Raw genomic sequence first — 15,917 nt, forward strand, 5'->3', positions numbered from 1 at the left:
GACTTCCCGCCTTGGCTTCCCTTTCCTCCCAACCGTCCTGGGGTCTTTCCAGGCCGTCATCCCTGGCCGATTTCATCCTGGAATTATGTGAAGGCCTCACGCCTTTCGGTTCTCTCCTGGATTCTGCCCCTCCCGAGCCCTCTACCCTAGGGAGAACTTCCCCGGTGGGTGGTGAGGGCAGAGGCCCCTTACCTAAGATGGCCAGCAGAATGAGGGCTCTTCTTGCTTGGGGCCCGATTTGAAGAGAAACTGTTTCTGTCTCCCTGGGGCGGCTCCTTGCACACTTTCACTCTGAAGCACACTCTTCCCTCGGCACACGGAGGCTTGCCTTCCGGATGGGAGGATCAGTAGGGGCTTATGGAAGTAATCCTGAAACACCATCAATGAATAGTAATAGGTCTGAGAGCTGGACACTGTGGGATTGCTTCCAGGATTTGTGGTTCAGATGCCCCAGAGAAGAGAAGGGCTGTAGCCTGGCTTCTGTTCTTGCCTCTTCTCTTCATCACCCTCCTTCTTGCCCTTGACACTGCCCACTGCCACATCTTTGAGCTCCTGTGCCAGAGTTCTTAGGGTGTTTCTCCTCTGCTCCAACATGTCCAGCAAATGACAAATGTTGGCTAGGATGTGGAGAAAAGGGAACCCTCCTAGATTGTTGTGCTGTGCTTAGTCGCTCAGTTGTATCCAACTCTTTTCGACCCCATGGACTGCAGCCCACTAGGCGCCTCTGTCCATGGGATTATCCGGGCAAGAATACTGGCATGGGTTGCCATGCTCTCCTCCAGGGGATCTTCCCAACCCAGGGATTGAACCCAGGTGTCCCGCATTGCAGGCAGATTCTTTACCATCTGAGCCACCGGGGAAGCCCCCAAAACTGTTGAGGGGGAATACAAATTGATACAACCACTATGGAAAGCAGTATGGAGGTTCTTTAAAAAATTAAAAATATAACTACGCAGCAATTCCACTCCTGGGTATTTGTCCAAAGAAAATGAAAACACTACTTGGAAATACATTTGCACCCCTATGTTCATTGTAACATTATTTCTAGCAGCCAAGATATGGAAACAACAGAAGTGGTCCATCAATAGATGAATGGATAGAGAAAAAATATATATATATGATGAAATATTACCCATAAAAAGAAGGAAAACTTGCAACCACATAGATGAACCTAGAGGGTATTTTGCTAAGTGAAATAAATCAGAGAGAGAAAGACAAATGGAGCCTAAAAAAAAAAAAAGTGTAACTAAACAGAAACAGAGATATACATACAGAGATACCAACAGTTGGTTGCCAAGTGGAGGTGGGTAGGGGGAGGAGAGAAATAGGTGAGGGAGATTAGGAGGTACAAACTCTCAGTTACAAAATAAATGAGTCATGGGTACGAAATGTGCAGTGTAGGAAATATAGTCAATAATTATGTGATATCTTTGGACAGTGACAGATAATAACTAGACTTACTGTGGTGATCATTTCAAAATGTATAGAAATATTGAATCACTATGTTATGTATGTATCAGGAACTGACACAATGTTTTAGGTCAATTATACTTTAAAAACAAGCAAACAAGCTCAGAGATAGAGATTAGATTTGTGGTTACCAGAGGTGGAGGTGGGGAGGTAGGAGAAGGGGAATTGGATGAAAGTGATCAAAAGGAACAAACTTCCAGTTGTAAGATAAATAAGTACTAGGGATTTAATGTACAATATGATAAATATAATCAACAGTGCTGTAAGTTATAAGGAAAACTGTTAAGAAAACAAATCCTAAGAGTTCTCAGGACAACGAAAAACATGTAAATATTTTTCTGTTTCTTTCATGTATGTATATGAGGCATGGATATTCGCTAAACCCATTGTGGTAATCATTTCATGATGTACATGAGTCAAATCATTATGTCATACACCTTAAACGTATACAGTGTACACCTTAAACGTATACAGTGCTGTACGTCAATTATATCTCTGTTAACTAAAAAAGATGCACAATGTGAGAGTTGCGAGTTAAGTTTTATTTGGGGCAAAATGAGGACTGCAGCCCAGGAGGCAGCACCGCAGATAGCTCTGAGAGACTGCTCCAAAGGGGCAGTGGGAGGACGGTCAACATATAAGATTTTGGTTAAGGGGGAGTTCGATACCATCAAGCACTCATTTTACAAAAGGTTTTCTGCTAGTCACGAGGATTTGATGTCATCATGAAGGGATTTAGTGCTTTTCTAGATATGAGAAGATGGCAAGGATTGGAATCATAAAATTTGTTACTGAAAATATCCAACTATATAAAAACGAGTTCCACCAGGTTCCCTGGAGCACAGAGTGCCTCACTCTCCACCCTGAACCCCCTCGGGGTGTTTAAGGCCAGCAGCTGCAGCAGTGCAGGGTTCAATCTCTGCAGAGGCAGATGGCAAATGCCCTTGCTGTTCAGTCGTTGGCAATGCTCTTGGCAAGTGCCAGTTTGTAGTTGACATCTCAAAGAAACTGGAAGAAAAAATACTTTCTGCAGCGCTCCTACATACAATGACTTACGTCAAAATTCCTTATTTTGCCCTCCACAGCACCCCAGCCCTGCATGGGGCACGTGGTGTGTTCCCTCTGGCTGGCTAACCGTCCCCTCTTCACTTGTAAAAATTCCATGCCTCCTTAAACATTCCTTTCCTGGTTCTCACCAAAGGCTAAGGAGATTCCCCCTACTTTAAAAAACCCCAAACCCTTTCACATTTTTTTGTCAAAATTAAGTTTCCTTTTTTTTTTTTTAATGACAAAAGCAAAACCTCCTTGATTACCAAAACATCAAAAAATACCAATAGTTTTTGCCTAACTCAAACATAACTCAAAATAACACCCACCCGAAACAGCGTGTATTACCACTTTGAAATTATATTTTGCTCTGTTTATTATCACTGTTACATTTGTCTCATCAATTTGTTCATTCAGGCCAAAATGTGGTTTCAGTATCCAGGCGCATGAGGGTATATTCTTAGAGCAGTAGGGGACTGAGCCTGTTACATGACCGCAAGGAGTGAGGCTTGAAGGCCAGGGGAGCTCAAAGCAGACTTTTGACCCAAACAGGGAAGCAGGCTGCAGAGTGCCTTGAAAAGTGGTTGTAATCAAGGGAGAATTGGGCAAAGTTAGGGCAGGGGCTGTCTGGAGTCTGGGCTGGAGCTCACAGTAGCGGGGAGGTGTGTGGGGAAGTGAGGCGGGCATCTAGCTAGAGGTGCCTCCTGGCACTGGACTCTGCCCTCGGGGGTGAGGGATCACTGGTGGACTTAAGTGAGGGGAACCTGTGTTTTGGGTAGTTGGGTGGTGGGGGAGTAGGAGGGGCGGGCAGAAGGCTGCTTGACTCTAAGGACCATTGTCTGTGTCTCCAGACCTTGGCTCAGAGCGCTGGGGGCTTAGACTGTGACTCAGATGGTAAAGAATCTGCTTGCAAAGCAGAAGACCCGGGTTTGATCCCTGGGTCAGAAAGATCCCCTGAAGAAGGGAAAGGCAACCCACTCCAGTATTCTTGCCTGGAGCATTGCATGGACAGAGGAGCCTGAGGGGCTGCCATCCAAGGGGTCACAAAGAGTCAGACATCACTGAGCGACTAAGACTGAAAGGCGAGAACATTTGCGGTTGGGGAGTGAGGCAGCTAGAGACGGAGGTGATCTGGGGACCCATGGAGGTACATCAGGAGGATGTGGGTTCAGGTCAGAGACCCAGGGGTGAACTGAGGTGGGACAGCAGACTGGAGGCTGGAGAGAAGGCGGCAAACAGGGAGAGGGGATGAGTGTGTGAGAGGGCGGCCAGGGGAGGTCAGAGTCAGGGCAGCTCATTCACTTCTTCTTCTGGTGTTTCTGGGGAGCCTGCTGTGTGTCCTGGACACAGGGGATGCTGAGAGGACGACGCCCTCTGTCTCACCTGGAAGAATCGCAGTGCAGGTCAGACTAAGCCCCAGGAGTCTTTGTTCGGGGTGTAACTGAGCAGGACCCTATGGGGTCTTCCCCAGGACAGGCCTCCCCCATATCCTCTGCTTTAACTCCTCTCTGAAGTACCCTGTTGTTGCTGTTTAGTTACTAAATCACGTCTGACTCTTTGTGACCTCATGGAGTGTAGCCCGCCAAGCTCCTCTGTCCATGGAATTCTCCAGGCAAGAATCCTGGAGTAGGTTGCCATTTCCTTCTCCAGGGGATCTTCCTGACCCAGGGATCAAACCTGCATCTTCTGCTTGGCCAGCAGATACTTTACCACTGAGCCAATTGGGAAGCCCTCTAAAGTATCTGAAGTATCTGAAGCACATTTTCCAAGTTGTTTCAGAGATGTGAAAACTCCTCATCGAAAGGAAGATGTTAACTACCTGATGACCAAGAGCATACAGCCCCAGGCCTCTTGAAGCCTAAGGACTGATAACGTTCACCTCTGTGACACTGCCTGCTGCCTCACCATCAGCCCATCAGAGAACTGTGTACAAGCTGATCACATACCCTGTGACCCCTCCCACCTCCCTCACTTGGTTTGTAAAAATGCTTTACCTAAACCCTTTGGATAGCCTGAGGTTTTTCAGGGCACACGGCACCCGTCTCCTTGCATGGCCCTACAATAAATCTTTCTTTGCTCCAAACTTTGACGTTTCAGTTTATTTGACCTCCCTGTGTGCCAGGCGCACGAACTTGTGCTAGTAGAGGGGAGATTTGGCCTAGGGACTCACAGGGGTCAGGGTGTGTCCCCAGGTCTGCCTGGGAACGAAGAGGCTTCCAACCTCTGTGGGGGACGTGGCAGCCAACTTTGGAAGGTGGGCCAGTAGACAAGGTCGGGGGTGGCGGGGTGTGGGGCGGGGGACAGGGAGGAATTCCAGGTAGAGGGAACCACATGCAAAGGCACAGGGCAGGAAACCACAGGTCGCTGCTGGGGAATCGCCACAGTGGGTGAGACAGGGAAGGAAGGAGGAAGGGAAGGAGAGGCAGAGAAAACAGAATTTCCTTAATGTTGCCAGGAGCAGCCATGCATAGGAGTTTCCCCTCTGTCGCTGCCACTCACCCACTGGGGCTGAGGACAGTTTGGTCCAGCCACGTGTAGGGCAGGCTTGAAGGAAGACAGGAAACCAGACAGGAGCTCATGTGCTCAGCCAGAGCCCACCTGTCTTTTGAGAACAGGTCTAAGGAGAGGAAAGATTTTATCTTTTTAATATACCCTTCACCCTGGCCTGGACTTCCCTGGTGGCTCAGCGGTCAAGAATCTGCTTGCAATGCAGGAAACTCGAGTCTGATCCCTGCATTGGGAAGATCCCCTGGAGAAGGAAATGGCAACCTACTCCAGTATTCTTGCCTGGAGAATCCCATGGGCAGAGGAGCCTGGTAAGCTACAGTCCGTGAGGTTACAAAAGAGTTGGACACGACTTAACCACCAAAGGACAGCTCCCTGAACCATTCTCCCTCCATTGCTCACAAGCCCAGATAGGAGGAGCTCAGGAAACATTTAGTTTCTAACCTTCTTTGGATGATTCTGAACCCTGACTGTTTTATTCACCTGCCACAGGAGTGCCCAGGAAATGTTGGCAAAGGTTACTATTACTGTTATTATTTGTACTATTACTGTTATCATTTGCCCTCAAGAAACCGTGGGAGGGGCCATGGTGAAACATCAAATTACTTAAAATCAAGAAATCAAGGGGGTCCTTAGAATGTGAATGAGGCGATCCGAGTTCTGTTCTGGGTGATATCCAATGAACCACCTCAGGCTCCTCACCTGCCCAATAAAATTTTTTAATGTCTTTTTTTTTTTTTAATTGTGGTGAAAGTCACGTAACATGTGCCCAGTCACTCAGTTACATTCAATTCTTTTGCAACCCCATGGACAATAACCCGCCAGGCTCCTCTGTCTATGGGACTTTCCAGGTGAGAATACTGGAGTAGGTTGCCATTTCCTCTTCCAGAGGTCACAAAATATAAAACACACCATTTAAATCATATTTCACTGTACAGTTCAGTGGCACTAAGTACATTTACACAGTTGTGCAGCTCTCACTATCATCCGTCTCCCAAATCTTTCAGCTTCCTAAACCTGAAACTCTGTCCGCATGAAATGCTGAGTCCCCATCCCCACCATCCCCAGCCCCTGGCAACTACCAATGTACTTTCTGACTCTATGCATTTGACTGTTCTAGGTACCTCATAAGGATCCTAGGATCCTCGTGGTGGATTCACTCCAATATTCTTGCCTGGAAAAGTCCCATGGACAGAGGAGCCTGACGGACTACAGCCCATGGGATTGAAAAGAGATGGAACAACTTAGTGACTGAAGAAGAACAACAACAAAGTATATTGAAATGCATTTTTAGGATTAAGTTAATATATGTCCTATAAACAGATTATATCTTCTCTTTTCTCCTCCCTGTGCTATATGTAGGTTCTCACCAGCCATCCACTTCATACATAGTAGCTGTACCGTGACTTTCTGAATTAGGAGATGGCAGGTCTCCTCCATTCCCGGGTTCGATTCCTGGATGGGAAAGATCCCCTGGAGGAGAGCATGGCTACTCACTCCAGTATTTTTGCCTGGAGAATCCCATGGACAGAGGAGCCTGGTGGGCTACAGTCCACGGCGTGGAACAGAGTCCGACATTACTGAGCACGCGCCTTTAGCTCCATTCCCGGTGGCACGAGTCCCTGTTCCAGAGTGTGTTTGTGACGGGTGTTTTGTCCCACAGGCAACCAGGAAATGGAGCGATGGAAAAAACATGGTTTGCTTTAACTGGAAGGGGAAAATCTGGGTAAGCCCCTGAGTCAGAGATCACATGGAGGCAGCGAGGTCTTCCAGGCTCTGCGGTGAAGGGTGAAGGAGTGGGAAGACTTCCTCCCCTCCCTCAGAGAATCCTGTTTCTGGAAAACCCTGCTCTTGGGGCTGAGGGTCCACTTTGGCTCTTGTGCCCCACCTACTGGTAAGACATGAACACAGGGCTGGGGCGACGAAGACGGGCCACGCCCATCTGCGTGGGGTGTTTTCACCTCCCGAAGCAGAAGGCGGCAGGAGGACCCACTCTCAAGGGCCATTAAGGCCTCCCAGCCGCCACTCCAGTGGCCATTTCTCCTTGCTGAGCCCGCTGACCAGCCCTTCCTTCTAGACAACTCCCCTTCACTGTCCCAGGTGCTGCACCATCTTGGTTCACTCTTTTCCCTTCTAGAAACGTCTTTGCTGTTCCTTGGGCTTCCCTGGTGGCTCCGTGGTAAAGAATCCACCTGCAATGCAGGAGACACTGGAGACCTGAGTTGGATCCCTGGGTTGGGAAGATGCCCTGGAGTAGGAAATGGCAACCCACTCCAGTGTTCTTGCCTGGAAAATCCCATGGATAGAGGAGCCTGTCAGGTTACAGTCCATGGGACACAAAAGAGTTGAACACGGCTGATTGCCACACACACACACGTGTGTGTGTCCATGCTTTGGTGGTGAACTCCTTTGAACACACTTGCATTTGGTTGATTTCTGTGTTCTCCAAGCATCCAGTTCCTTGGTGGCCTGGAGGAACCCTCTGCAAACATGTGGAAAAGCTGCAAGGGAGTGAGTCTTCCTCCTGGCCTGTGTTCTCTACTCCCCTCTCTTCCTGGACTTGCATAGCCCCCTTTTTCTCCCTCCATTTTTCTTTTGAGTTGACCTCTCCCTAAGTTCATCATGATAAACTGGGCCTGTTGGCCATTTCTACTCTAATGTCCCTCTAGATACCCCCTATTTCAAATCCTAAAAGATGGTGCTGTGAAAGTGCTGCACTCAGTATGCCAGCAAATTTGGAAAACTCAGCAGTGGCCACAGGACTGGAAAAGGTCAGTATTCATTCCAGTAGAAAAGAAAGGTAATGCCAAAGAATGCTCAAACTACCACACAATTGCCCTCATCTCACACACTAGTAAAATAATGCTCAAAATTCTCCAAGCCAGGCTTCAACAATATGTGAACTGTGAATCTCCAGATGTTCAAGCTGGTTTTAGAAAAGGCAGAGGAACCAGAGATCAAATTGCCAATATCCGCTGGATCATCGAAAAAGCAAGAGAGTTCCAGAAAAACATCTATTTCTGCTTTATTGACTATCCCAAAGCCTTTGACTGTGTGGATCACAATAAACTGTGGGAAATTCTGGAAGAGATGGGAATACCAGACCACCTGACCTGCCTCTTGAGAAATTTGTATGCAGGTCAGGAAGCAACAGTTAGAACTGGACATGGAACAACAGACTGATTCCAAAGAGGAAAAAGAGTATGTCAAGGCTGCATATTGTCACCCTGCTTATTTAACTTACATGCAGAGTACATCATGAGAAACGCTGGACTGGAAGAAGCACAAGCTGGAATCAAGATTGCCGGGAGAAATACCAATAACCTCACATATGCAGATGACACCACCCTTATGGCAGAAAGTGAAGAAGAACTAAAGAGCCTCTTGATGAAAGTGAAAGAGGAGAGTGAAAAACTTGGCTTAAAGCTCAACATTCAGAAAACGAAGATCATGGCATCTGGTCCCATCACTTCATGGGTAATAGATGGGGAAACAGTGGAAACAGTGGCCAACTTTATTCTATTGGGGCTCCAAAATCACTGCAGATGGTGATTGCAGCCATGAAATTAAAAGAGGCTTACTCCTTGGAAGGAAAGTTATGATCAACCTAGACAGCATATTAAAAAGCAGACACGTTACTTTGCTAACAAAGGTGCAACTAGTCAAGGCTATGGTCTTTCCAACAGTCATGTATGGATGTGAGAGTTGGACTATAAAGAAGGCTGAGCGCTGAAGAATTGATTCTTTTGAACTGTGGTGTTGGAGAAGACTCTTGAGAGTCCCTTGGACTGCAAGGAGATCCAACCAGTCCATCCTAAAGGAGCTCAGTCCTGAGTGTTCATTGGTAGGACTGATGCTGAAGCTGAAACTCCAATACTTTGGCCACCTGATGCAAAGAGCTGACTCATTTGAAAAGACCCTAATGCCTGGAAAGATTGAAGGCGGGAGGAGAAGGGGACAACAGAGGATGAGATGGATGGTTGGATGGCATCACTGACTCTATGGGCATGAGTTTGAGTAAACTCTGGGAGTTGGTGATGGACAGGGAGGCCTGGTGTGCTGCAGTCCATGGGGTCACAAAGAGTTGGACATGACTGGGGGACTGAACTGAACTGAGATAGCCCCACCTCCTAACCCCCCAAATCTGTGAAGATATCACCTTACACATCAAAAGGGATTTTGCACACATGATTATGTTAGGATCTTGAGGTGAGGAGGTTATCCTGGAGTGTGCTTGTGGGCCCAGTGTACTCCTAAGAGTCCTTAGAGGAAGAGGCAGGAGGGTCAGAACCAGAGAAGGAGGCAAGCAGAGATGGGAGGGACATGGGGCCACAAGCCAAGGAATGCAGGCAACGATGGAAATTGGAAACAGCAACGAAGAAGATTCTCCCCTAGAGCTGCCAGAGGCAACAAGTAGAGCCTCACTGTCCCTTTTTAGGCTTCTGACCTGCAGAGTTCTAAAGTGATATGTGCTAAAAAAACAAGTGTGTGTTTATTTGGATGTGCTGTGTCTTAGCTGTGTACACAAGATCTTCTTTGGGGTGTGCAGGGTCTTTTTCAATTGAGTCATGCAAACTCTTAGCTGTGGCTTGTAGGATCTAGTTCCCTGACCAGAGTTAGAAACCGAGCCCCGCTGTGTTGACAGCATGGAGTCTTAACCAGTGGGCCATCAGGGAAGTCCCAGTATGTGCTATTTTAAGCCACTGTATCTGCAGTACTTTGTCACAGAAGCAATGGAAAGCTAAAAGACTTGTCTCAAAATAAACATCAAGATCAGACTTTGTAATCTCTGAGGGTCTCCCTGTATAAGAGGATGACTTCCTTTCTCCTTGTCCCTCTCCCCTGACCCCTGTTCTCCTCCCAGTCAGCTCCAATCCTTGCCCCCCAACCCAAGACTCCTGTGCTCTGACTACATCTGCTCACTGATGCCGTTCCTGGGTTCTTTGTGTGTGGGTTCAGACACATGTGGGCAGATGAAATATAGTTAAGATGAACCTGAACATAAGAAGCTGTGGCCCCCTGGGGCCTGTGGGGAGGGAGATGAGAGGGGATATCACCTTGGAGTGTCGCTTGCAGAAAGATGGAATCTGGACCTCATGGTGTCCCCCAAGAGGTCACTGTAACCTGGTCTGTGTCGATGTCCAGCACCCATTCCCTCTTCTGGCATCTTATCTGCTTTAGCCTTTTTGTACAATTATACTTTTCTTTTTGTCTTTTTTCCTTCTCTCTCTCTCTCTCTTTTTTTTTGGCAAATTAACTTTAATATACAGATACAAAAGCAACAAATATAGATTCACAGCATTTATAAGAAATCATTCAAGTAGCATTGTAAATAAATTTTTTAAACAAAATTTCAGACAAAATACATATTTGCACAAGTGATCTTGTACAACACACATCAGCCATCAACAGCTATGTCCTCAGTTGGGAAGCTGTCACCTGACCTGGACAGATAACAGCGTCTTGATGTTGATGAGTTAGAATTGAAGGAAAAAGTGAAGGCAAAAGTGTTAGCTGCCTAGTTGTGTCTGGCTCTCTGTGACTCCATATTCCGTAGCCCGCCAGGCTCCTCTGTCCATGTGATTTCCCAGGCAAGAGTCGTGGAGTGGGTAGCCATTTCCTTTTCCAGGTCTCTCTTAATAACTCTTCTATTTTGGAATAATTTTAGGTTTATACAGAAAAGTTGCAAAGATAGTCCAACTTCCCCCTAATGTTCACATCCTTTTAAAAATTTATTGATTTATGTATTTGTGGCTGCCCTGGGCCTTTGTTGCTGCCCTTGGGCTTTCTCTTGTTGCGGCGAGCGGGGGTCACTCTAGTTGAGGTGCACAGGCTTCTCACTGCGGCGGCTCCTCTTGTTGGGGAGCACGGGCTCTGGGGTGTGTCGGCTTCAGTAGGTGTAGCTTGTAAGCTCGAGAGCACAGGCTCAGTACTTACAGCACTTGGGCTTAGTTGCTCTGCAGCATGTGGGATCTTCCTGGGCGAGGGATTAGACCCGTGTCCTCTACATTGGCAGGTGGATTCCCAAGTACTGGACCACCAGGAAAGCCATAATGTTCGCATTTAAAAAAAAAATCATGATTTGTCAAAACTAAGACGTTAATATTGATACAGTACTAGTAACTAAACTGCATATTTTATTCAGATTTCACCCATTTTTCCACTAACATTCTTTTTCTTTCCTAGAGTCCAATCCAAGACTCCACAGGGATTTAACATTTTGCATTCCTTTTAATTCTGTGAAGGAACTGGGCTCCCTCCTGCCTTTCTACCTTTGATCCTGTCATTTACTTTGTTCCCAGTTCCCACTGAAGTCCTATTCATCCTGCTACAACCCCTCTTGCAGGCAGGGATACTGTGGGGAGGATGGTAGGAGAGGGTTAGGGGATCTGGCTGTAATATTAAATGGGGAGAATTTCCACTGCCCCTTCCATACTCAGGATCTCATCTGACTCTCATTTGGTTTTTTATTTATTTATTTTTAATGGAAGGATAATTGCTTTATAGCATTGCATTGGTTTCACCAAACATCAACATGAATCAGCCATAGGTTTACTCATGTCCCCTTCCACTTGAACATCCCTCCCACCTCCCTCTAGGCTGTTATCCAGCCCCGGTTTGAGTTCCCTGAGTCATACAGCAAACTCCCATTGGCTATCTATTTTACATATGATGATGTAAGTGCCCCTGTTCCTTTCTCCATACCTGCTACCCTCTCCTTCTCCCCTGCCACCCCAGCCGTTATCGTTTGGTTTTGATGTAAGAAAGAAAGTGAAGTTGCTCAGTCATATCCGACTCTTTGTGACCCCGTGGACTGTAGCCCACCAGGCTTCTCCATCCATGGGATTTTCCAGGCAAGAATACTGGAGTGGGTTGCCATTTCCTTCTCCAGGGGATCTTCCCGACCCAGGGATCGAACCCAGGTCTCCTGCATTGCAGACAGACGCTTTACCCTCTGAGCTACCAGGGAAACCCTGGTTTTGATGTAACCTTTATGCAAATCCAAGCTACTGTGTATTATTGCTCACTCCCTGCTCCCCCCTACTCAAGAGCCTGCATCTACAGGTGAGCTTTTCAGGATCACGCAGGTGGCTGGAAGCAGAGCTGGAACAGAGCCCAGGTCTCTGACCTCTGGGAGTTTCATCGGCTCCTCTGTCGTGGGTGATGATCCACCCCCACGTTCCTGTGCTGTCCGGTCTGGGGGTGCTTTGGTGTAATACTTGGTTTGGTGGGTGGAGGGTTTCCTGTGGTTTCGCAGCGGCTGCACATTTAGATAAAACTGCATTATCCTTGGCCTCAGGGACTTTCTTCAGGCTGTTCCAGCTTACGTTGTCCCTGGTGCCCTGCCAACCCTTCCACCCACCTCTGCCAAGCAGTCCGGGAACCCCCCCAGAATGCCAGAACCTTGGGCTCCCTAATTCTACCCACCTCCCCCCTCCCCCCATCATCCTCTGTGCCCCCCAGTCCCTTGCTTTTCTGTCTTCCTTTCACCCTCCTTCCTCTCCTTCCTTCCTTTCTTTCTCTCCTGTCCTGCATGGCATGTGGGGATTTTACTTCCCCGACCAGGGGTTGAACCCGGACCCCCTGCAATGGAAGCCCAGTCTTAACCACTGAACCACCAGGGAAGTTCTTAACCATGTTTTCATAATCTGTACAAAAGGAACAAAATACTCACTTCCAGGATCACTGTGGGACCCTATGGGAAACATCTCTGCACAGTGCACAACCACTAAATACTCTCTCCCTTCCGGGACTGCGGACTGCGGGCCACTCTTGGGCTCCTTAATGGCTCGTTGGGGAGGAGGTTTGGAGGCGGCCCTCCCGGCTCTGCTACTCTGGGGGAGGGGACGGTCAGGCCAGCCTGGGGGTTGGGCTTGCAGCAACTGCCCTGAGCCTTTGTCCGGCTGCGGGACAGGCTCAGTCCTCCCCTGCCCAGACTCTGGGCTTCTCTGGGCTGGGAAGAAGAGAGCAGTCTCCTTTTTGGGGGCAGCGTCATCCTCTCTCAAGGCTGAGACTGACACCCGGCGACCCCTCCCCACTTTTCTGGCCTCACTGTGCTTGGTGGCGCCAACACTCTCCTCTGCTCACACGGCCCCACAGATGCTAACTCTTCTGCTCGGCTAGAAATACCGTCTTATTTTTAGCTCTGGCCCTCGTCCATCCCACTGCACCCCTCCCTGCCTGGGCTTGTCCAGATCTGCAAGTCGTTTTCCCCAGTCCTGAGAACCGCAGGAATGTTCCCGGCACTACACTTACATGGGCCCTGCTCGAACTTCTCTCTCTCTGCCCCATTTGCTTGCACACAGTCTATTTCTGCCACAGACACTCTCCAAAGTGTCTCCCAACGCTGCCTCCTCTCCTGTTCCCCGCCCCTGCCGCTCCCTCCAGAAGAGAGGAACAGCCCTAGGAAACCCTCACAGCTGGAAGGGACAAGGGAAGATGGCAATGAGTTTATGCAGCCTACACACACACACACACCACACACAGACACACACACCACACACACACACCACATACAGACACACCACACACACACACACACCACATACATACCACATATACACACACACACACACACACATACCACACACACACATACACCACACACACACACCATATATACACAACCACACACGCACATCATACACACACCACACACATACCACATATACACACACCACACACACACCACACACACACACCACACACACACCTCATATACACACACCACACACATCACACACACACCACATATACACATACCACACACACACATACACACACCACACACACACACCACACACACACACACACCACATACATACCACATATACACACACCACACACACACCACACACACACACCATATATACACACACCACACACGCACATCATACACACACCACACACATACCACACACACACACACCACACACACACCTCATATACACACACCACACACATCACACACACACCACATATACACACCACATATACACACACCACATACATCACACACACACCACATATACACATACCACACACACACATACACACACCACACACACACACACCACACACATACCACACACACACACATACACCACACACACCACATACACCACACACACACATGCACTACACACACACTATACACCACACACACACACACACACACACACTATGTTCTGCTTTCCATGGTGTGAGGTTGGCTGTGGCTGGATCAGCTCGGTTTTCTGAGGTGGTTAACCAAGAGTCTGCAACACTTCCCCCCTCGATTTAAATTCAAGAGGAGCAAACAAGCACTCCCTTTGGAGACAAAGAGTGGAGAGCTGACACTGATGCAGAACAGCAGGCTTCTGAACCAAGGCGGGTGGTGGGTGTCTCCCTGAGCCTGCCAGAGGACACTTTTCCATCTTGAGGCTGAGTTTCAAGCTTTTTTTCTCTTCTAAATTGGTATTTATTTATTTGGCTGTGCCAGGTCTTAGTTGCGGCAGGCAGGCTCTAGTTCTCTGACCGTAATGGAACCCAGGTCCCCTGCATTGGGAGCACAGAGTCTTAGCCACTGGACCACCAGGGAAGTTCCTCTAAGCATCATTAGCATGTCTAATGGAATTATTAGCATTCCTCTAAGCACTGTCAACATAGCCCTGGCCCCACTTCTGATTCTAGACAGGGAACTCCTTGAAGACACGGCACATTTTGTTCTCAACCTTTAACATTTCCAGTCCCTCAGGGTAAAACCCCAATTCCTCAGGGCCTGTGATATATGATGCGCATACCACATGGCGTGTCTGGTCCCCTCTCTCCCTTCCCCAAAACATATGCCCCAGACTCTAGGATGCTTCCTGAAACTGTCCGGCACACTGCACCTCCTGCCTTGGTCTTGCCGTTCCCTCAGCCTCGATCTCCTCCCTGAAGATACTTCCTTCTCTGAGCCTTGCTCTAAAGGATCCTTATCAGCTTCTCCCCTCGACGTGTGGTCCAGCCCAGCCCATGCATCCTTGTCACCTGTCCTGTGTTCTCCCCTCATTGTGTTTCTCAGCAGCTGACGTGGGGTATGTTGATTTTTCTGGTCTCTGTCTCCATCCACCTGAATGTGAACTTCACGGGGACCATGGCTGGTCCTTCTGTTTCCCACTACATTTCCAGGGCCTAGATCATGCCCATGTGGGTGTTAATACTTATTTGTTGAAACGGAAATGAAGGCTCAGTACATATGGATGAATGAGTGACCTACATCAGAAGCCTCTCAGGACAGCTGGGCCCTTGGATGAAAGACTGTCAAGGAAGGGAGAGTGAGGGGAGCACATGGTCTCCCCTGGCCCCTGGAGGGTGGGTGGCTGCCTGCTAGCCAGGCAGGACACATAAAGTAGGGAGGGCTGGTGTGTGGAGGTGGGCACTCCCCTGGAGGTCGTGCTGGGTGTGTCCAGATGTGAGGGGTCTCTGGTCAGCAGCCAGCCATTGCTGCCCTTCCCTTCCTGGCCAATGAGTCAGCCTGCCGGGAAACACACTAGGGAAGTGGCCCTGTCAGAAATACAATGGGGCCAGGGGTCAACAAAATAAGAACCCGCTCACCCACCTCGCCCTCTGCCGGTCAGAAGGAACCGGCCCACCCTCACCTCCATCTCAGACTGCTGGCCCCAGAAAGTGGGAGAATGCATGCCTGGTGTTTAAGCCCCCAACCTGTGGGCCTGTGTGAGGAACCCAGGAAACAAAGGCGGGACCTCCTGACCGCTGATGCTCATCTCCTGGTCCCTTGATTTCTGGAGCTCAGGCTGCCTATGAGAACTCTCCCGCTTCAGGCTTTCTTCATCTATTGTCCTTTCTCCCCTCTCCGTCCCCTTCTCCCCATCTCATCACAGGGATTGCTTCCTGTTGCAGTATTTGTCACC

This window comes from Bison bison, unplaced genomic scaffold (genome assembly GCF_000754665.1).
Source record: "Bison bison bison isolate TAMUID 2011002044 unplaced genomic scaffold, Bison_UMD1.0 scf7180017864213, whole genome shotgun sequence".
NCBI classification, from domain to species: Eukaryota; Metazoa; Chordata; class Mammalia; order Artiodactyla; family Bovidae; genus Bison; species Bison bison.